The 23,155-nt window shown below is 47.9% G+C and overlaps 1 protein-coding gene and 1 pseudogene across 1 annotated transcript in view; one reads left to right on the forward strand and one right to left on the reverse strand.

Annotated features, from left to right (window-relative positions):
- The window catches only part of DOCK5 (dedicator of cytokinesis 5), a 103,853-nt gene extending 102,739 nt beyond the window's left edge, over window positions 1-1,114 (reverse strand). Inside the window, exon 1 of the mRNA XM_045286563.1 lies at window positions 1,053-1,114. The gene's annotated coding sequence lies outside the window, so the exon portion shown is untranslated. The remainder of the gene's footprint in view (window positions 1-1,052) is intronic.
- A 19,088-nt stretch (window positions 1,115-20,202) lies between these two features.
- LOC123521313 lies at window positions 20,203-22,007 on the forward strand (annotated as a pseudogene).
- Window positions 22,008-23,155: the final 1,148 nt, after the last annotated feature.

Raw genomic sequence — 23,155 nt, forward strand, 5'->3', positions numbered from 1 at the left:
ATTTAGCATAATCCCTATCAAAATCCCCACAGTGTTCTTCATGGGAATTGGCAAGGTGATTCTAAAATGTATCGTGAAAAGTCTGGGAAAAGAACAGAGTTTGAGCATCCACATTTTATAAAGAAAGACGAACTCAGGCTGTCATTGAGAGCACGGCCCTTCCCATCGCTTCTTCAGGGTCCGACCTCAGTTCTCGGGTTCCTGACCTCACATGGGTTGTAGGGATCAAACTCAAAAACTCACGGCCACTGAGTCCATTCCAAGTCTTAGTGACCTTAGAGGACACAGTAGGATGGCCCCTTTGGGTACGTGTGCAGATGTCTCTCTCCCACGCATCGGGGGGGTGGGTTTAAAGTGCTGACCTGGTGGCTAGCAGCCCACAGCACCCCCACCATAAGGAGACACCTGGCGGGGGTGCGCTCCAGAGAAAAGGAAGAGAGCATCTCCTTCAGGATTTACTGGCTGTGGTTGGAAGCTGCCCACTCCAGCAGAGGCAGCAGCTCTGGGCATTTGTCAGCAATACTGTCATGGCAAAGTAAGAGGCTCCTAGAGTGGTGCCCAAGAGAAAGCACGTCTCATCCTGCCAGAATGATAGCCCCACCATTTATCTCCTTGTGCTTGAGATGCACAGCATCACTCTTCTACTCTCCCACGGAGCCGAAGATGAGAGGGGAAAGCGTGCTAATAAATATGCACACAAAGGAAAAGATCTAGACCCCACCTTTGCCCGGCTGTAACCTCTGTCTGGAATGCTCTTTCCCCAGAAACCTCATAGCTCATTCTCTCACCTTCTAGTCTGCTCCAGCAACACTCACCAAGGTCTACCCTGACCAACCTATTTAGAATTACACCCCCTTCAGCAGCCCAGATACCCCCAACCTCTCCAAACCACTTCTCATAATTTATATCATGTACGTATCAGACTATGGTTTAGCGTGTCTTTATCAAACAAGGGCATTAGCTTTGCGAGACCATGGGTCTTGGTCTAGATTCATCATGCACTAATATAATAAACAAACGAAATGATACAGCTATACGGTAGGATGACTTACAGTAAAGAGTGCCTGAAGATTATTGAGCTTCTCTATTTCCTTGGGCATCCCGTTACTGCCCCAACGAATCAGGTAGTTCTCGCTGGTGAAGAAAAAAAATATGTACACATTCTTCATAAGAGGATTGGGAATTCCACTACCCGTCAGTCAGTCTGTCTGTCATACTGTGGTAACTCGCACCCTGCTGTGATGCTGGAAGCTATGCCACTGGAATTTCGTATGTCCAGTAGAGCTAGATGAAGAACAAACTAGGGAAAAGGAAGAGCCTGTCCACTTCTGAGGGATTCACCACTGACATCATAAGAACAGCAGCGGAACACTGTGTGACATCGAGCTGGAAGATGAGCCTCTCAGGTGGGAAGGACACAGAGACTGCCAACGATTGCTGCAGCCACCAAACCGTGAAGGTGGCGTAGAACTGGGCATGCTTTGTTCTGCTGTACACAGGGGTAGGGGGCTGGGAATCAACTCAAAAACACATGCCAGCAACAACACCTGGGGATGCTGCGACCTTCTGCACAGGCTGAAAAGTGATGCCCAGAAGGACCTGGTTCACATCCACAGCCAGATGTGAAGGCAGCAGTGGCAGGAACTGAGCTTCTGGACATGGCCACGCCCACGCGCCGGTCTCCTGATTTGCAGAAGGAGCGCTGCAGCCCAGGTCTGCGGGGCGCACTCAGTCTGGGTCCACTAGGCCTGCGGCATAGGCAAAGGAAGCCTAACCGGATTCTCCTCTCTGGGGTCATTTTTTTTTATGTCTCAAATCCTTTTGGGAAAAGATTCCACTTGGCTAAATCAAGAATTCAGTTTTAGAAAAACCGTTTGGTGATGCAGGGATTGTAATCCTCAGCATATACCCAGAAGAGGCGAGAGCAGAGCTGGAAACACAACCCCGGATGGCGGCGCTCACGGCAGCACTGTTCCCAACAGCCCAAAGGGGCTGCAGGGTGGCACCAGGCAACGCTGACGGTCACAGGTGGGCTCATTATCTTGATTAGGTCATGCTTTCATGGGCTGTCCTCAGGTCAGAACCTACCATATGCTTTACATAGGTGCTGTTTATTGTATGGCGATTACACCTCAATACAATGGCTCAAAAAGGTTCTTAAAAAATTAACCTTATCATCATGCCAAACCGATTTCCTGAAATGCAGGTACTGTGGGGGGAGCGGGGAGGGAGGGGAAAAATGAGGACCTAATGTCGGGGGTTTAAGTGGAGAGAAAATGTTTTGAGAAACGAGGTACAAATGCGCTTTACACAATTGATGTGTGTGTGGATTGGGATGACAGTTGTATGAGCCCCTAATAAAATGTTAAAAAAAAAATGCAGGTACTGTTATAAAAATATATATCTTTTTTAATTTTGGAAAGAATTTTTCAGTAATTACACTAAAACCACTTCTCAAAAATAAATGGAGGGTTTTTATTAGGGGTCTGCCAGCAACATTACTCCAGGGCTGAGCAAAGCTCACTGCTGTACCTTACAGAGCTCTGCACAGCATCCACGGCTGCTGTGCTCTACCTACCTGAAGGCAAGCCAGCCGGACCCACCCAGCGGTCCCCCGTAATAAAGTCTTGGCAATTGCCTCCAGAAAGATGAAAAAACCCGAAGTCCGCTGCCATGGACTGATTCTGACTCAGTGATGCTGCAGGGCAGGGTACACCTGCCGCTTTCGTTTTACTGAGTCTGCAAATCTTTACAGGAGCAGAAAGCCTCCTGGGTTTGAACTGTGGAACTTGAGGTTAGCCACACAACACACAATCTACTATCCCACCAGGGAACCTATAAAGAAAGATCAGAGGCGAGACTGTTCTGTGGAATACAATTCTACTCTGTGGAAGACGCACGGGCTCACCAGGCATCAGAATCGACTTGATGTCAATGGGTTCGGTTGTTCTGTTCCTGATAATGCAGCTGGGCTACCACACTTGCAGGTGCCTTACAAGGAAGCCCTGGTGGCTCCTCTAGAAAACTAGTCCCTGCAAAGCCTAGAGACACAGTTCGACTCTGGCAGGCGACTGACGGTCAGTGTGAGTGGGCAACTGGTAGTCTTTAAAATCCGTTGTCCCTGTTGCCATGTTCTGCTGGGATTTATGTGACTTCTACGTCTCATTCAGTGCACACACTGTGGCTGAAGACATACCTAAACAGCTAAATTCCAAAAAGACTGTATACTTTCTACTGCCGAGAAGTTCTCCCCTTCTCAAATGTAGCAAAAACTGACTCAAGAGGGAGGTGAGTCAAGAGCGGGGAGCTTTGTAGAGTCAACCGCCGATGCTCTGGGCACACACTACCTGATGAAAGTGGACCGATCCGGGTCGTAGAGGGCCATGAACAGCTCTGCGTCTTCCCCAATGTTGCAGACAAAGTTCTTGAAGTTCACATAGAGGCCATAGGTGTGGACTGTGCTGAAGATGGCCTGGCCCCGCAAGTCCAGGTTCTGCAAAGTCGACTGAACACAGAGGACACGAGAGAAAAGCACCGTGGTTTCAGCCAACAGAGGGGCAATGCTAGCAAAGAAACAGCCTGCAAATGGGGGGCAAACACCATTACCAGCAAGAGGAGGCGCGCGCCTGAAAGGAAACTGCGTCTAAGTGGGCAAATAATTGAGAAGCAAAATACAATCACTGCTACTCAGATGCTCAGGACTATCCTGTTAAGGGTCTTGAGTCCAAGTAATTCAATAGATGCTGCCTGATGCTAGTAATGCAGGGTTTCAGTAGCTTCTGGGAGGGCTCACTCACAGGGAGACACAGATCTAGCATACAAATTGTGATTTGGGATCCCTCTCTACAGGAAGAAGTCTAATTGGAAACGAGAGATTCCACCAGAAAGGTTCACCCTCAAACCTCAGGCACAGTTTGCCATTACAATCAGAAATACAATTAAATAGTGTCACAAACAATAACACGCAGAAATCTTTCATCTTCTACAACAGAAGATCTTAGGAAACAGCAAAGTGACAATATGGTTGGTCCGGGCAGTATGTGTGAGTTTTGGTACCCTTCCAATGTTACTTAAGGTCCAACTATCACATTCAAAATATCTCAGGCACTGGTTTGCAAACTATTGTGCACTCTGGAAATCACATGCAGGCTCCAAACAGAGAAGCGGCAGAAGGGTCCCGCCGACGCGGCTCTCCTTGGCAGAGGCCTCTGTGATGACCACTCCTATCTAGCGATCCTTGGTCCATCTCTGAATGTGCGGTTACAGATGAACGCATCTTCTTTTAGTAAAACAAGGCAGTCTCGTATACGTTGTTCTGCCTCTCACTCTCGTTGCACCTAAGCTTTGCAACCTTTCCGCATCACAACAGGTGCAGCAAAACATTCTCTTCGTGGTTTTTCTTTTGCAAGGAGGATCAACTAAAAAGGCAAATCGACTGCCACGAGTTGAACCTTATCTATGTAGTTGCCCAGGCTGTAAATCTTTATGGGAAGAGACAGCATCACCTCTCTTCTGAAGAGAGGCTAGTGGGTTTCCACTGCCGACCTTTACCAAAGTTCAGGCCACAGCCCAACAGGGCTCTTTATCCTGAGGATAACGAAATCAATAACGAACTCCCTGCCATGAGTCCACCCCGACTCATCGAGACCCTATGGGGCAGCGTATAAAGGTCCCTGTGGGTTTCCGAGACTGACTCTTTCCTGGAGTAGAGAACCTGGTCTTTCCTCCGCGGAGCGGCTGCTGGCTTCAAACTGCTGATGTTGCAGTTCCCAGCCCAACGCTTATCCCACAGTGCCACCAGGGCTCCTTCAAATTGAGGCGGAGAGAGTTCATTTTCTAAAGACCTATTCTGTCTCTTATTAAGGAATCGCTCTCTCTCGCTCATTAAAACCCAAAGCAAAAGACAAAAAGCACAGACACCCGCAACCTGCACAGACATTCGAGGACACGTACCTTTTCTTCTTGGATCTTCTCTTCAATCCTCTTGGAGGCCAGCTCGTGGGCTCTGAAGAGGGCGACCGTGCTGCTCTCGTCGGGGTCCAAGATGTTCCCATTGTGGTCCCGCACCACCAGATCGAGCCCCAGCATTCTAGAAGGCCGGCACGGGCTGGTCAGTAGTTCTTCCCCCGACGGGCACACCCTGCCTACTGAGAGCCCAGCTCCTGACTGAATGGTGTTCCCCGACCATTCACGTCAAATTCCTGCCTCTCAAAAGCAGAGCCTTCCACATGAACATTTACCGTTGGTTTAGATGGGAAATGTGTTTGAGCATTCCCTAAATGAAAAAATAATCTACCACATCCTATCAGGTAACACATGAAACTTTAACGCCAACACATAGTGCTCACAGACCCAGCTGGATGGGAACACGCTGAGTGCAGTCCCAGGGCAGGGAGGTGGGAGGCGCCCTTGTGCCCACTCTGGTGCTCACTGCATTTTAATGGCTTCCTTGCTGCAAACCAAACGCTGGACAGGACTCCCTTTCAACTTTTTCGGAAAGGGTGAAAATTCTGCAGGTTTCTTTGGGTGAGCAAAACCTGGTTCTGATATAGTTCTTTTGTAAAACTGAAATGGTGTAGGGCAATTTGGGGGGAAGCCAGAGATACTTTTAAGTAGGCAGTTTTGTTATGCTAATGAGGCCATCCCAGAAGAGGGTGGATACTAAATGGAATCACTTCTAAGATATAAAAAGAACAGAACAGATTCGAAGAGACTTAAAGGGAATGACCTCCCACGAGAGTCCTCCCTGTATTCAGACTTCTAACCTCCAGAAAGTGCAGTTTTTGTTCCTTGAAGTTTTCTTGAAGCCAAACAATAGTAGGGACCAACTATGGAAAAAGTCTGCCTGTGCATCCTGCTCTTTTAAGAACTATGTACAGGGGATCGAATGGACAAAGCAATTTGACTAGATGTGAGCCTTAGGAGGCAGTGAAGGGGAGGGCAGCAACACAGAAGATGGGGGAGTAAATGGTGGAACTTGAAGCAGTTATCAAGGGCACTGAATGCAACATTCACAAACTGAATTAGTGTATGCTCCACTGTATCTATTCTCAATGACAAAGTGAATAAAGTTGTATGTCTCATTTGTCTTTAAAGAACAGTTTTTTCTTTTATTTACGTTGGTCCCTTCAATTTCCTGCTCCCTTCCATATAATTAAAAGGTACTAAGAAAGCTTATGGGATGTTCACCAAGCTCACGTCTTCACTATGCAAAGCAGGTTCACAGAACCGTAACACGAAAAGCAAAATGGGCCCTTGTTCTGAGCAAAGTCCTTGGGCTAATCCCTCTTCTGTCTTCAGCTGTTTGCCTAGGAGCTGTGAAAGACCAAATGCCCAAGTATTGGGGGCTTGATCTGATGTCTGCAATGTAGGCTGAGAGGCAACACTTAATTCAAGGGTTTCTTTACGGAGATCAATGGAGTAAGCCTGGCTTGATGGTATTTCATAATGATGGTGAGCATAGGGGGCCATTTGGACCAGGGCTTACATCTATTCTTTAATAATCACTAGCACTGTGACTTGACCTAATATCTCAAAGCCTGGTTTCCTCATCTGTGAATATTTTTAGTACCCCTCCAGGCTGTTTGAAGAATGTAATGAGATACAGAATGTAAAGCCCCTCATACAGCATCTGGCATCTATGGAGCTCTCAGTAAGTTACGATGCTGCTGGAACACAGAACCCGTGTGATGTGATGCCTTAGCTCTGCTGCACAGGAACCACACAAAACCCGGGGACAATCCAGCCAACTCTGACTCATGGGGACTCCGTGCGGCCCGAAGAGCCCTGTGCTGTGTAACAAGGTTTTCAAAGGCTGGCTTTTCTGAAGCCCATTGCCGGCCTCTTTTATTCCGAGTCACCTCTGGATGGACTCAAACCCAGAACCTCTTGGCTAGCAATTGAGTGTATGAGCTACTTAAAGCACCCAGGGTCCCCTGTACAGGTCTATGCATGGTATCATCCTACCAAAGACTTTCTGTCTCAACATACGCACGACGTAGCAAAACTTTAATTTCCAGAAGCTGGGCACTGTGCTGGAAACAGGCTACTGCCATTGGAAGGCCTCCGTGCACTTGCATCCCAGGCAGCAGGGTTTGGCAGTGGGGAGGGCAATAATTCAAACAAGCTCAGGGCTAACAGGGAAATATGCCAGGTCTTTGAGAAAAAAGACAAAAATGCCTGTTTCCCTCGTCTCCTGCTTTATATCATCTCCATCAACTGATTTAACCTGGCAGATTCCTTTCGATGGCAGCCAGACCCACAGGCCACCCGGACTCATGAACGACGGCCTTGACAGCTCTGAGCCTGGGTTGCTGATGCACTGACAGCATGGTTAAGCCTCTTGAGCTGCTTCCAAGGGCTGGAAGGAGGAAAGCAGTGGCTTTGCTGCTTAGGGAATGTCGACATCCCATGCCAGGGGCTGCTCGACCTCTAGGCCAATGCCATGCTGTGGCAAGACCCCCAAAGACAGTGGCAACCTATGTGCATACAGGGAGCCAACTTATCCCACCTTAGCTGGTTTTTAAAACTAGTCTCTGGCACCTGACAGCCCCCGTGGCTGCAGCCCTAGGAGGTCTACGTGCTAGGGGGCAAGTACTATTAATTCTTAATCCTAAGAACCGAGCATGACCGTGGAGCCAAAAGCCATGGGGTCAAATCTAAGCTTTCCTGATTAGGATCTCTGTGACTTGGAAGTCAATCTCTTAACCTCACGTGTTCTGTCTGTGGAACCAGAAAGGGTAATCACAGCTACCTCCTAGGGTTACAAGCAAGTAATCTATAACCTAAGGCTATTTCATAAATGCTGGATGAATCAGCATCTTGTGTGCTATGCTTGCCCCAGGTATTTCTGAATACAAGTGTCAGAGTCTGTGATGTTTGAGTGAACAGGACCAGAAGACCTGAGCCTGGAAGAGGAGGGTAATGGAAATTAAAAACCCATGGAAGCATATATACAAAAGGAATTTTTTTAAAAAAGGAAAATAAAACTAAATGCCAAATGATCTACAAAAGCCATCTGAGGAGCCCCTACCCCCGATATTTTCTTTAAAGGTTAAAAGACAAGAAGCCCTGGTGGTATAGTGGCTAGGAGCTGGGCTGCAAGGTCAGCAGTTTGAAACCACCAGCCGCTCCATCTCCATGGGAGAAAGATGGGACTTTCTAATTCCGTAAAGAGTTAGTCTCCAAAAATCACAGGGACAGGTCTACCGTGTCCTATAGGGTCACGATAATCAAGCACAGACTCGATGGTAGGGAGAGGGAAAAGGAAGAATCCTAGGTCTCTATAAATTTGATGGGTTCCCCTTATTTCTCACGTTCCCAAAGGCAGGAATATCTGGAGTCTAAACACCTACATCAGCTAACCAGAAGGTTAAGAAAGCGAGTGGATCTTGTAGACACACTCAAGAGAGTATCACTATGTTTAACTCTTTCTAACAAATCTGGCTTTCACACACTGTAAAAATGGCTCCCGAGCAGAGGAAGAAGAAGATTCGGAAAAAGGGGGAGGATATGGAAGGGGTGGTGGCTCATGCCTCCAGGACCAACTGCCTCCTTGGCCATGAGCCCAACTTCCTGGGGCCATCAAGTGGGGGAACCCCTGAAACTACCGCCCTCTGATCATCTTTTAAAACTTAAACAGAAAATACCCCTTGAAGCCTTCTGTACGGCCAAACAACAGTTTTGTTTAACTAGTAAAGACTATCAGGCTGGATCATTGTGCTTTTAAAGATCGATCTTTATAGGATCACGCTGACAACAGCAACCTGAAAGAGTAAGACGGGAACTTCAGAGCGCAGTGACGTTACATTTACGTCGGGGGAACGACTCCGAAAAGGAGCCCAAGAAGGGTTGTCCAACCCCAGGAACACTCTGTGGACGTGGTGTATGCTTTGCTGGGTGTATTTCAACCCCAACAAGGAGAGTCCAGCTAGAGGAGGGTGGAATGACAGAGGGTGATTTTGAAATGGACTTAACATCCCATTGTTAAAGTGAATAAAGCCCCGGGTAGCCAAGAGGCTCCATCCGTCACTCTTCACGAGCTTGGCAGAGAAATCACTGGAAGCCAAGGCTGATCTTCCTAATACACTAACTGTGGTCTCCAAGAGATCGGAGACCCAGCACAGAGCCTGGCACAGGGACGGTGGGATGAACTGCTTCTGAACTGTATGAAAGGTGTGCTAAGACAGAAGGGAGCAGTTATCATTCGAAGTGTCACTCTGTCAGTTCCAGGATCGAAAGCCTGCCATGACATGTTCCTCAGCTAGGATGCGATAGTGGTCGCAGTGTCATGTCACGGCCGGCTTACTTGTTCCCGTGATCGATTTTGGCGGTGACCTTCTTCTTGAGCTCCGCCAGTTCATCCTTGGGGAGGGTCCCTGACAGGATCTGGGACCGCCACTCAATCAGGCTGTACGTCATCTGCTGCAGCTGGCGGAAGAGCGTGACCTTGTTGTGCTGAGAGGACAAAAAGAGGTGTCAGAATGGAAGGGAACAACTTTTGACGGAGTACAAGCACTGCCACCACTTCGTTTGTTTTCCCTACATAACATGGGCCCAGTGACAAGCAGGCCTTTTCATTTATATGAATAGAAATGAAGAGCTGGCTTTGCCCTGCCCGCTCCCCTCTGTCTGCTACTGCAGATTTAAGAACTCCAAAGCAATTGCAGCACAGATGTTCCTATGGTTGCTGGGCACTATGGAGTTGATGCCAATTCACAGTGACCCTCAAGAGACAGAACTGTCCAGTCTGTAGAGGCGCAGATCGCAGGTCGTTGTCCCTCCAAGTGGCCGGGCACTCACATCAGCCAAGCATTTATTCACTGAGCTACCAGTGCCCCGTGTAGGATAGACGGTTGCCCTCAAATCACACATCTGTTAAATCATCGCCATATGCTACCATGCTAACCACACTTCCCTTCTGCTTACAATCCTGGAGTCACTTCCATGGACACGTAACACTGTCCGACCCGCTCTCTCGGCTTCAGCCACATTTCCCCCCAATGTCCACCTGAAATACCTATGAGTTCCTTCCATGTAAAGCGAGGTCCGACTTTCCCAAATGTTCTAGATGCTCTCCGCATATTTCCTCTACCTAAAACAACTTCTTCCTGTTCTCCCAACCCCACCCACCCCATGCCTCTCTCATGTGCCCTCCAGCCTCAGCCTCGTTCCAGCTTCAGAGCTAAGGCTCCCCCACGGCACCACGACTTACTCCCCAAGATTTGGAGGACACTGCGTTGAATAAGGTTAGTCAGTTATGAAAGGACAAAGATTGTACGTGCAAGACCATTCCCACAAAAGAAAAAAATGAAGAGAAGGCTTTTGAGCACAGATCTTTGATGGCTACCAGAGGAGGGAGGGAAGGGGGGGAGGTAAGCACCCTGCTCAAGAAGGTCAGCAAACTGCGGCTCTGTGGGTCTGTGCACTCGGCTCTTGAGGTAAAACTGAAACATTTTAAAGGATGTTACTCAGGTAATGGTGATTTCATTCATTTATAGCTCTCAAATACTTTTTAAATCATGGGAGGGGCAGGACTGACTCTCCCATCTGAAATGTTTGCCAACCCCTGGGGGGCTAGAACATAGGTGCCCAAACTTATTTGGACAACTGCCCCCCACTTTCAGGGGGAAAAAAACAAAAAACTCAGCACATCTCAAGCAATTGAAAATGTTTGTACTGTAACCCATAATCCAGTATAAGTTGTGGCTACCTGCATTTGCAGCCCCCCTGGATTGCTCTGGGCTGGGGGGGGCCTCACAGCCACTGAGTTGATCATGATTCACAGAAACCCTATAGGCCCCCGTGGTTTTCCAATACTAACTGTTTATGGGAGCAGAAAGCCCCATCTTTCTCCCGAGGAGCTGGCTGGTGGTTTTGAACTCCTGACCTTGTGGATCGTAGCCCAATGTATAACCACTCCACCACCAGGGCTCCTGGGCTAGACGGTAACTTAAGTGTTAACTTGGGTGAAGGGGAACATAATATCCAACAAGAGGGAGAAGAGAAAAAAAGTGGGGGTGGGTGACAAGGCAAGCTATTGAAAGATTTGATAAATAGCTTATTATGATTATTTTATTAAATGCAAACCCAATGCACAATAAAAAGACTCCCACTCCAGCAGCTTTATTGGCATATAATTCACAGATCACGTAATTCAATAGTTCAAAACCAAGACCAAACCCACTGCCATCGAGTCGATGATGACTGCTGGGCGACCCCAGAGGAGACGAGAACTGCCCCTGTGCGTTTCCGAGACTAACTCTTCATGGCAGTAGAGCCCAGTCTTTCTCCCGTGAAGTGGCTGGTGGTGTTGAACAGCTGACTCTGAGGTTAGCAGCACCACTTGTAACCACTCCACCGCCAGGGTTCCCTCAGTAGTACATAAAACTAAATCAAAATATACGTAATAATTTTTTTTTTAAAGAAGGGAGAAGCATAAAAAGATTAAGGTTTACTCCCCCGGGGCCCTTGGAACACTGGAGGACTCTGACTTATCTGACTCTCTCTTGGTTACAAGCTCCTTCAGGACAGGGAACCTCGTTCATTTTCACATCCCTGGTGTTTAAGACAGAGAAGGAATAGAAGGAATACCTTTGAATGTTCTGCACCAGTGAACTCTATCAAAAATTCCATTTTACTTGGAGCCATAACCATGGAATATGGCTGCTCATGGAATCAGCAGTCAAAAAATAAAATGACTTGATGCATTGGGTCAATACGCTACCCAGGACCTATTTAAAGTGTTCCGGAGTGAAAGCGTCACTTTGAGGACTCAGGTGCATCGGATCCAAGCTTCAGGAGGCTCAAGGGCCACCCTCATGTATGCTGGACAATGACTGAGGACGACTGAAAATGAAGCATTTGAAGTGTCAAGGATTGGAATCAAAGAACACTGTGGGGAAAGTACTGGGGGCTGCCAGAGGAACACACAGTCTGTCTGAGACGTGCATTCGGAGGCACCTTAGAAGAGAGGATGGGACACTTTGACATGTTACCAAGAGTCCCTGGAAAAGGACATCATGCTTGGTGTGATACTTGTAAACTAGATGGTGAATGAAAAAAAATAAGGACCGTTGATGAGCTGGACTGACACAGTGGTTGCAACAATGGACTCAAAACACAACAGCACTTCTGACCGGTACCTGGCACTCGCCAGTGCTTCCCGCGGCTGTGCGCGGGGGGCCTGAGTGACTGCAGAGCAGCCGGTTCTCACGACCACATGCTCTGAAAGGGATCACGTTAGAAGGCCTTGGACAGCGCGGGAGAATGTGTGGCACAAAACCTACAATGCGACCAATGACCAGGCTTTCGGGTTGAATCATCTGGAAATTAGTAGAGCCCCGAAGATTGTGGTCCTTGGTCACCTTTCAGGGTTGCAGATGAACTTGCTCGCTGACATGGCTACATTTTCAGCCAAGAAGTGGGGGAAATCACACTTGGGAGGTATGCACCTTCGAAAAATCAAGAGCAAAAGGGCAGCCTTTACTCAAAGGCCAAGTTCAGGAGAGTTAGAAGGAATGGGAATACGATGTGAGGATGAAGAGAGATGAGGGATGCTAAAATGAGGGGCTGCACAGTGAACAAAATGTAACAAAATGTGTCAACTGTTTGAATGTCAAATGGACCACCTACCACCTACCGGCTCATAAACGTCCACCTAATTCCAAATAAAAGGTTTTTAAGAAATCTTCTTTTTGTAAGAATAAAAAGCACACTCCCGGGGAAGGAAAAGAGTGGAGCTCATCCTAGCCCACTAAACCTTGAGGACTATATTCCCGCTCAGAGCAGCCAATCCACAGGGAAGACCCTATATGGCTGGCCCCACTATAAGATGCGACATCCCTCACTGACCCATAGCCCTAGAGGGGACAACACTGGAGACACAGTATGGGAATTGCTCCTGATCTGATCTCACCACACGAAGCCAAAACACTAAGGGTAAGCAACAGAACAGCAAGGGGAACAGAGCAACGAAGTCCCCAGGGAATACCAAAACTAGACTTTGGGGCCAGGGCTTGGCACCCAATCAGACTCGACCAGAAAACACTCCTCCTACAGGCCAAAAAACAGTCCTCGAACAGGCTTTTCTTTGTTGTTCTTTCTTTATTGTCATTGGCTTTTTGTTGTTGTTTTGTTTTCTTTTGTTGTTTTGTTTTGCTCTGTCTTGTTTTTATGCATGTTATTATCTCTGCAGATCTGTCTAAATAAAATAGGCTGGATGAATAATCTGGAAGAGAAAACAAAGGGACCAATGGTTCCCTGGGGACATGGGAGAGGGGGAGGTGGAGGGAAAGGCAGTGGTGTTAACAAACCCAGGGACAAGGGAACAAGTGATCCAAATTGGTGGTGAGGAGGGTGTGGGAGGCCTGGTAGGACGTGATCAGGGGTAATGTAACCAAGAGAAATTACTGAAACCCAAATGAAGGCTGAGCATGATAGTGGGACAAGAGGAAAGGAAAAGGAAATATAGGAAAGAGCTAGGAGGCAAAGGGCATTTATAGAGGTCTCAATAAAGGCATGTACATATGTAAATATATTTATATATGAGGATGGGGAAATAGACTTATGTGCACATACTTAAAGGTATTAAGGTAGCAGATGGGCATTGGGCTTCCACTGAAGTACTCCCTCAATGCAAGATTACTTTGTTCTAATAACCTGGCATTCTGTGATGTTCACCTTCCAGGTACGATTGCTGAAGACAAAGCGGGTACATAAGCAAATGTGGTGAAGAAAGCTGATGGTGCCCAGCTATCAAAAGATATAGCATCTGGGGTCTTAAAAGGCTTGAAGGTAAACAAGTGGTCATCTAGCTCAGAAGCAACAAAACCCACGTGGAAGCAGCACACTAGCCTGTGCGATCATGAGGTGTCGAAGGGATCAGGTATCAGGCATCACAGAACAAAAAATCAAATCATTGTGAATGAGGGGAAGTGCAGATTGGAGACCCAAGACCCGACTGTAGGCAACTGGACATCCCCTTACAGAAGGGTCGCAGGGAGGAAATGAGCCAATCAGGGCGCAATGTAGCAACAATGAAACACACAACTTTCCACTGGTTCTTTAAAACTCCCCCCACCCATCCACTATCATAACCCCAGTTCTACCTTACAAATCTGGCTAGACCAGAGGATGTACACTGGTACAAATAGGAGCTGGAAACACAGGGAATCCAGGACAGATGATCCCTTTAGGACCAATGCTGAGAGTGGCCACACTAGGAGGGTGGAGGGAGGGTGGGGTGGAAAGGGGGAACCGATTACAAGGATCTACATATAACCTCCTCCCTGGGGGATGAACAACAGAAAAGTGTTCGGTGAAGGGAAACGTCAGATAGTGTAGGATAAGACAAAATAATAATAATTTATAAATTATCAAGGATTCATGAGGGAGGGGGCAGCGGGGAAGGAGGGGGGAAAATGAGGAGCTGATACCAAGGGCTCAAGTAGAAAGCAAATGTTTTGAGAATGATGATGGTAACAAATGTACAAATGTGCTTGACACAATGGATGTAGGTATGGATTGTGATAAGAGTTGTATGGAGCCCCCAAGAAAATGATTAAAAAAACACAAAACACACTCCCACCCCACCCACGCAATCTTAAATGAAAAGTATCCAGTTCATTGTCTTTCAATCCTAGAAAAGGGAACGAGAGATCAAGCCCACAGAACTTTTCCTTTCAAAACTGCTGGGCAGAAAGGAGAGCTTTTAACTTTGTCCTTTCTCATATCCCATGTGTTGACTCTGATTTAGGTTATTAAAAATACCTCTAAAGCTCAACTAACTTATTAGTTCTCAAAAAATGGCCATAGCAGCATTCAAAGGCTCAGGCCTCTACTTCTGTGAGGCCCGGCTTTGTTTGGAGGCCATGATCACAACGTCTTGATCTCAATTCTATTACATTCTGTCCAGGGCCATCTAATTATTGCCTGTCCATATCAGCTTTGTCTGCCAAGTCCTCCCCCAAAGAAGGATGAAGCCGTCCATTCTTCTCGGGCGCGCTGTGCCAAAAGAATTCTGAATAGACAAGCTGGAACACCCCAAAGGAAGCAATTTTCCCATTCACTTTGAGGAACTAGATTTTGTTCAAACATTCCTCGGATTGTTCTGAGCAGGATGTTCTGTGTAACAGCTGGCCCCTGACACTTCATGGATTCCTAAGGAAAAGGAGAAGAGGACAAACCATAAAAAGTCGACTGGCACTGAATCCGTTCCGACTCCCGACGACCCTGGAGGACAGAGAAGGACTACCCCTTCGGGTGTCCAAGGCTGGGATCTTTCTGGAAGCTGATGGCCACGGCTTCCTCTCCGAGTGGTTTGGTGGGCTCAAACCACCGACTGTTTATAAACTGTCGAGTACTTAACTGCTGTGCTCCCAGATGAGACCGGGGAGGAGAGAAGCAAGCATTTCCCATAAGCTCCAGCTGCGTTGCCACACTGTCTTTTCTCACGATCCGGCTTTCCTCCTCGCTGCCCGCCAGGACTCTCCAGATGCGAGGCCGTGCGAGCACACACCCTGCAAAATGCTTTCGCTGCTGTCTCAAGCCTTGCTATTCTCCTTCCCTTGTCATTCTTGACCGTGATCACTAAATTAGGGCGGGGTTTATGTTTTAAAACCTTTCTGATCTTCTCACCCAGAAGCCAGCACATGGTAGAGGCTCAAAGACCAAATGGGATTGATAGTTCAAACTGAAAGTCACCACCTGGCTTTCCTCCAAGGGACAGTTACATAAAGAAGAACCATCTAAACCATTTTATTTTTGTCCAGACAGTTCAGGACTCTTTTGGCATTTGTCCTGCTTGGACGTCTCCAAGGTCTCGCTTTTTAAATTCCCACTCCAAATAGCTATCAGTTCTTTTCCCCTAGAGATAGAGGTAATCACGAGAAGAAAGCTTTGATTTCAATACTGATAAGAATGCTGCAACCATACACTGAGTGTGTAGAAAGGCCAGGAGCCGACGCCCTAGGCACACACCTTTCCTAGGACCACCCCTTCTCCAGGGGGCGGGAGGCCTTACTGCTCTCTGCATCAGTCTGTCCTCCATGAGGATGGTGTGCCAGAAAGGACAAAAAGGCGCAATTCAAGGGATGGGGACTTGGCTTCTACATCTAACTCTTACCATTTCCTTGCCATGTGACCTGCAAAATAGGTCCTCTGGGCAAAGTTCATTTCAACAACCAAAAAAAGGGTAATGGGGGAGGTGCGGGTCTGGCAGAAAATAAATCGATTCCCAGTGATGTGTCTCCGAGTCTAGACTGAGACCTTAAACGCAATTCCTTTCAGACTAAGTTCAGACTAAGTCTTCCTAAGTTTATCTGGCTTTGATCATCTTACTCAATAAGTTACTCAACTCTGTAGATATAGCTCTAATTAATCTTACGCTTTTTTATTTTTATTTTTTTTACTATTTGCCACTCCTAAGGTTCTGGGCATTCTTGAAGGACACAGTTAAGCCCTTGACTTTGAACCCACCCCAGGGTGCCTCGGAAGACAGGCCTCGACTCTGCGCATGTGGGCTCAACGGGAACCCACGAGAGGCAGGGCGGCCTGCAGGTCCTCGGTCCCTGTGGAACTCTGCCTCTGTGAGCGCAGTTCAGGGAGGACAGGCTGCCCCGCCCCTCCATCGACCTGTTCTAGGACCCGTTTTCCATCTCCCAGGGAAAGTCTTGGCCTGCCTAGCAAAGGTGTGAGTTCTCCAGAAAAGATACACCTAAAAGTATTGCACTGTGGTTGCTGCCTCCCAAGCTAAAAGAAATCCAGGGTCAAAACTGGAGAGAAAAACCAACCTGGAAGAACACCCAGAGCCCCAGTCCTGGCGTGCGACCGAAACTGCCATGTCCCAGCTTGGCCCTTAGCCCCACACTCAAGCCTGGCTTCCACTCACAAAGAGGAACGGGTTTTCTATGAGAACTTGCTGAGCTTGGTGGTAAGTGATCAGATGTTCATTTCAACCGGAGACTGGCTACGGGCACTGCGGTGCGCATGCTCCAGCGGCCGGCAATAACCACCAATTTATAGGGAGCGGCGCAAATCGGCGGGGAAGGGCACTGCTGGAAGCAAGGGCGGTTTACTGTACCTGTAAGACCTGCCCCCACCCCCACCCCCAACACACAATAGGCACACGCCTCACTTCCAGGCGGTGTTTTTAGCCCAGATGTTCATTGACTTACATTTTAAAATGAGTTTATTTCAGAATACTTGTAGGAAGGCAACAATGTGTGATTTGTCATTAAAACAAACAAACAGCTGGGTGGGCTTCCTGCTGTGTAATAAAGGTAACATGAGAGACCACAGAGTTACAAGCTTTGTTCTACGGGAATACTCGGCTAGAGTACCCAGGTAGCCATTTCAGTTGCACTAGAATCAATTTTAAAAGTCATTTCTAAGCTTCTCTTCAACGAGCGATGAATAATAATCAGAGATAGCGTGGAAAAAAATTCTTACTCCCTTCCCTTAATTCTGTCATATTGGAGCCAGTATTTTTAACATCAGTTTTTACTTCCGCCCACGATCTTGACTTTATCCACTTTAATAAGCTCTATCACCTCTCTGAATTTGACATCATTCAAAACAAAAGGGCACACATCATTACAGACTCTGTACATGTTGAGAGAGCCCGGAACTGGCCGGGTTCCTGGCCCTCCGAGCCAAAGCTGAATGTACAGTCTCGTCAAACTGAGGCAGAACTTGAAAGGCAAGCTGGAAGCGGAGGGGGATCTGTTGAGACTCTAGGAGCTCATCTAAGCTCTCCTGAAGATCACTCCCCAGAGTGATGTTTTCGTATAACCGACAAAGCTTAGGGGGAAGAAATCATTTTTCATCTTCAGGCGAGCATTGGTTCCTGTGGGGGAGGAACAGGAAGCCTACCCCCGACCACCTCTCGAGCAGGCAGCAGAACCTGAAGAGCCGAGGTCCCGACCCATACGAGCTGGTTTCCACCGCAGAGTTCGAGAGAACCCCAAAAGAACCCCTGGAAGCACGGAGGAAAGCCTATCGGGTCAGCGGCCAGCACTCACCAGCCCTCAGTGGGGAAAGATGAGGCTGGCTGCCCCTGGGAGAGGGACAGTCTTAGAAACCCAAAGCAGCGGTGAGTTGCCCACTACAGCGCCACTCTGAGCTGGCATTGACCGGGTGGCAAGTGAGTTTGTTTTTCCGGTTTTTTAGAAAGCCACAGGGTTTTACTGTGCTAGAAAAAGTTAACTGAAAAAATATCCGTCCCTTCTATGAATTGCATCTTAAGTCATTGAATTCACTTTATTCAATACATTTTTCCATTCACTTGAATTCAACAGTTTGCTTTATTCATTCATGTTCTATCACAAGACTCTTCTCCCACATCTTTTCTTTAAGAAGATAGCATCGCACCCAGTCTCCCCAACCTATCTGAGTCAAAACAGCCAAGTTGACCAAAATTCACTGTGCCCGTAAACAGATAAAGAGTGGAGCACACACAGGGTAAGATGGATGACAAGACTTCGACTCACTTACTTAGAATTTTTCATTAAGAAAAGCTAAGTTGCTGGAGAATAACGGGAATCCCAGCGCACTCCATGGTGCTCATGTGCACCGTGTCCACGGAGGACGTTTGGTGAACAGAACAAGGGAACACTGCACGGCTCAGAGCCAGGAACAGCGCGCAACAGGGCTGTGCCTCTCGCCATGCTTGTCTAGTCTGCAGGCCGAGCAAATCCTCAGAGAGGCTGGCTGACAGGAAGAAGACGCGGGCATCTGACTGGAGGAAGGCTTAGCAACAGCCTGCAGTCTGCAGACAACACAACCTCGCTTGCTCAAAGTGAGGACTGGAAGCACTTGCTGATGAAAACCAGGGCTTTCAGCCTTCAGCATGGATTACAACTCCGTTTAAAGAAGACCAAAATCCTCACCGCTGGACCAATAGGTCACATCATGACAAATGGAGAAAAGATTGGAGCTGTCAAAGATTTCGTCTTAGCTGGATCCACAATCAATGTGCATGGAAGCAGAAACCAAGAGATCAAATGATGCATTGCACTGGTTAAATCTGCTGCACGTGACCTCTTTAGAGTACTGGGAAGAAGTTATAGACTGAGTACTCATGAGAAGTGAACCTGGGAGACTTTGTCTAGGGCACTTTGCACTTGTTATCAGGAGAGCCCAGTCCTTGGAGAAGGGCATCACGCTTGGTAAAGTGGAGGGGTAACAAAAGAGGAAGAGGTTCAATAAAAGTGACACGGTGGCTGCCAGGATGGGCTCGAACACGGGCAGGATTGTGAGGGTGGCACAGGATGTGTGCACAGAAGGGGCATTTTAAAAACTCTATAAATCTGGTTTATTTCACTTTTCAGTGAAGCATATTAACTGAGATTTGACATTTGGACAAATTGATTTTTGAAAAAGGTCAGCATTTTGCCTGAAGTATGCTGTAGAAGCTTTAGGAAACTCAAGAAAAATATTCCTTAAGGGATGCGTATAGATCAGAAAGAGAAACAGACTGTCCAATCTTACCACCACAAATTCCACAATGAATGTCTTTCATTCATCAACCAAGAATAAAGTCATTTAAAATCATCAAAGACAAAGTTCGCTGCCTTATTCCATGAGAGGCTGTGGTGCCCTCTGAACTACCAGGGGATGGCTTTTCTCCCCCTTTATCTTAAGCCCAATCCTGCTGCTGAACAGTCAGACTCCACTAGGAAAGCTGGGCAATGCAGGATGAGGCTGTCACCGCGAGCTACCAAGGGCTCTGGAAAGCCCATGCACACGAATCCAGTGTGCACGTATTTCTCACTTCCGTTCAGGCGCTGACTTGGCACAATTTCCTACAACTGCTCAGAGGACAGACACTGGCCTGAGCGTAGGAGCTGTGTTTGAGCAAGGGAAGAAGCCGACCTCCTCTGTCATCTCCATACACAGTCATTATAGTCTTGAAAATCATGTTTCCTAGTACTTATCGTCTAACACGGGTCTCACCCTTTGTCAATTCCGAGAAAGAAAACGCTAAGGAACAAACTCACGTCCACGCTATTCTGCAGTCCTCGTGCTTGCTACACCCATGACTAACCAATCAATTAACTTGAATGGAAGTGCGTGTCCGTTGTAAGTGCAAGAGGATCCATTTAGGCCGCCAGGCTTACAGCAGCAGATCTGTCTCCCAGGAGCTGGTGATGTAGAAACTTCCAAGTTAGCTCTGTCCTCAATGAAACATAAAGAGGCCAAAAGATGGGCTTCATTACAAGGCAGGAAGCCCCAGGGTCAGATAATGCATCAGACAGTAAGTGCTGCCACAGTCCAGCGGGACTCATGATGGATTGGTGTGCTTAGAAGCTGCATTATGAAGAAAGGCCTTGAAACTAGACCTTGAAAGATGGGTGGGTAGAACAGCAGCATGCTTCTTTCCCTCACAGGGGATGGCGATCCCTGCAGCTGTGGTCTTTGTGGGGACTAGCACCCCTGAACAGAAATAAAATGTTGTGCATTAGCTTTTAGAAGTTACGTTTGAACGAGCATTTGATCACTGTCTGTAGTGAAGGGTTCCCAATAATAAGATGGGTCTTTGAAAGTGAAGGAGCTCTGGTGGTGTAGTAGTTGTACACTGGGCTGGGATCTGAATGGTTGGCAATTCAAAACCACGGTCAGCACTGAGGGAGGAAGACTGAGCTTTCTACTCCCATGAACAATTACAGGCTCAGGAACCCCCAGAGGGTTGCTATGAGTCAGCACTGACTCGATGGCAGTGGGTTGTTTGTTTTATTTTGAAAGTGAAAAGAAGAACCAACACATGACTAAAGGTGGAAACCCAGAGCCACATGCAAGAGAAGGATAGCTCTGGGGCCTCCTAGCCTGACCCAGAGCCTGACTGAACCCATCCGCTCACCTGGCAGCGCTTTGCTTCATCACAGGGATTTCGGGTCAGTTCTGGGTGTGTGGAAGACACCAATACAGAGATAGGACCTAGTGATATGTATCTACCAGGTCTCCAACAAAAGAGAGCATTTGAGAAGAGTTTGGGGGTATTCGTTGTCTAGTTTTGAGAGTGGGGAGGAGCGGGCAGCTGGACCAGCCAGTGGGAAGACGGGAGAGTTGTGTTGATGTCCCGTTTGTGAGAGGAGCTGGGCCTTGTCCCGAGTGTGGAACCCACTTCCAAAGAGCAACTTTGGAGTCGAACTCTTGCACACTCCTACTGTTGACAAAGAGGCTGAGATCCGGCGGGGAGCGGTAAAGATGTACACTAGAAGAGAAGAAGGCGTTTCTAGTCCAAGAGACTAGACTGACCTCCTGGAAGGAGTGAAAGAAACTGCCTTCCATGTGACCATCGGCATGCCCTGGGACCACACCAAGAAGAAAATGCAGGCAGAGCAAAAGGAGAGCACGGATGTTATTCAGAAAAAGAAGCAAAAGCTGACGGGGAACAGCAAGAACTGGAAGAAGCTTTGAGGTGAGCAGAGAAAACCATCGATACAAAGAAGGAGAACAAATGCAGCAGAAAATGTCTTAGAAACCTGCAGGTTCAGGAGCTAGGAGCTCCGGCTGCTCTGCTTTGGGCTCAACATAAAGCTCAAGCTACTCCATTGGAAATGCAGCCCGAGAAACCGGAGACTTACAAAGCCAGCGACATTTTCCCACAGGCATCAAATTGGGCCAACAGATTTCACTAGCACCTACTCAAGAGCTCAAAGCAGCTCTATCTGAATTCCAGCCACTGCAAGTAGGGTCATGTGGACCACAATTTCCGGAGCTCGAGCCCTTAGGAAGACTTGTATGTAAACCATGTCCGAGCTGCCTCTCCAAAGGACCTTGCTGGGGGCGACACTCCTTCCCGGGCTTGTCACCGGGCTCTACAGAATGCCTTCAGTGGGCTCTCCTGGCAGTCCACTGAGCCTTTTCCTCCCTGTTTCCAAGAGCCGAACCAGCAGTTAGCGACAGTACAGCAAGCTTGTATGATTGTTGCTCCAGGCAGCTGCTTAACCACAGCACTGCAGGGTGAAACTCTAAGTGTATTCATAGAGAGAAAACTTCAGCATTAAGCTGAGTGTTACAGTGGGTGCACATTGGTGAAAAAGAACAGTTTTTACTTTTATATTTTTCTGAGGGCTGAAGGCACATGAGTGCAGGCTGGTTGCCAACATACTGAGCAATCTTGTCTTTGGGTAATACAGTCTCACAGATGCTCGCAGTCTGAGAATTTTGGCTGCCAGGCTTACTCTGTCCCAATTCCAAGCCTACATAGGACTTCTGGTTATGGTTTGTCAGGAGAGAATGTGCGGGATCCTGCGTAATGTCCCTCTGAATTGGCATGTTATTAGCATTACAAGGTTAAGTCGGTGTGAGGTTGAATACTGGGGAGGCAGCCCTGTAGAGAAGAATCTTCAAGTTCCTGAGTCTGAAATATCCATTCACAAGATAAAGGACGGTACTTTGTGTGAGCCCACGTGTAGACAGGGGTAGATGTCCCTTAGTGTCCTCATCAATTAACTGATCCTAATCACACCTACTTTATAGGGAAGCTGAAAAAAACTGGCCCTTAGGAAGTGCTTCTGACGTGTTTGCAGTTAACATTATCATGGAAGCGTTTACAATCAGGATGAGTGCCAGCTGAGAAAAGAATAACCACCCTCCCCTCCCCACACCCCCCACCCTTCTCTGAGGCTGTCTGGGTATCAGACGCCGGGTGGTCCAAGTCAGATGAGCCCCACTGCGTGCAGTGGTAAAAAGTGGCAGACAGAGAGGGGAACAAACCTTCTGAGTCCCACGGTCCAGGCCCGGGGAAACTCACCACGTAGAGCTTGCGCCAGATGACAGCCCATTCTCGCAGCGTGCAGGTGAGCTCCTGCACCAGGGGCAGCTCGCCTGGAATCACCGTCTCATTCTGCCTACAGAGAACCAAACAGAAGCTCACTTTACCCTGCAGTGATTTCCCGGAGGGAGGCCATACTCCCCACACTCAAGGTCAGGAAGGGGCTAATTGGACATGAAACACAGCACATATGTCCTTGGGGGCGGGGGCGGGGTGGGGGGGGTGGGGGGGTGGCAGTGGTATAACGGACTTTAATCATATCCTGCTCTCAGAGAAAAGGAAAGCTGCTTAGGATACCACCGGTTGCCAGATGAACAACGAGGGCCAAGAGGCCACCTCGTACCTCTCCAGTTAGGATCTCCTTGGGCACCTACGTTA

Source organism: Echinops telfairi, unplaced genomic scaffold (assembly GCF_000313985.2).
Source record: "Echinops telfairi isolate 266 unplaced genomic scaffold, ASM31398v2 ScPeMD7_9;HRSCAF=40, whole genome shotgun sequence".
NCBI lineage: Eukaryota > Metazoa > Chordata > Mammalia > Afrosoricida > Tenrecidae > Echinops > Echinops telfairi.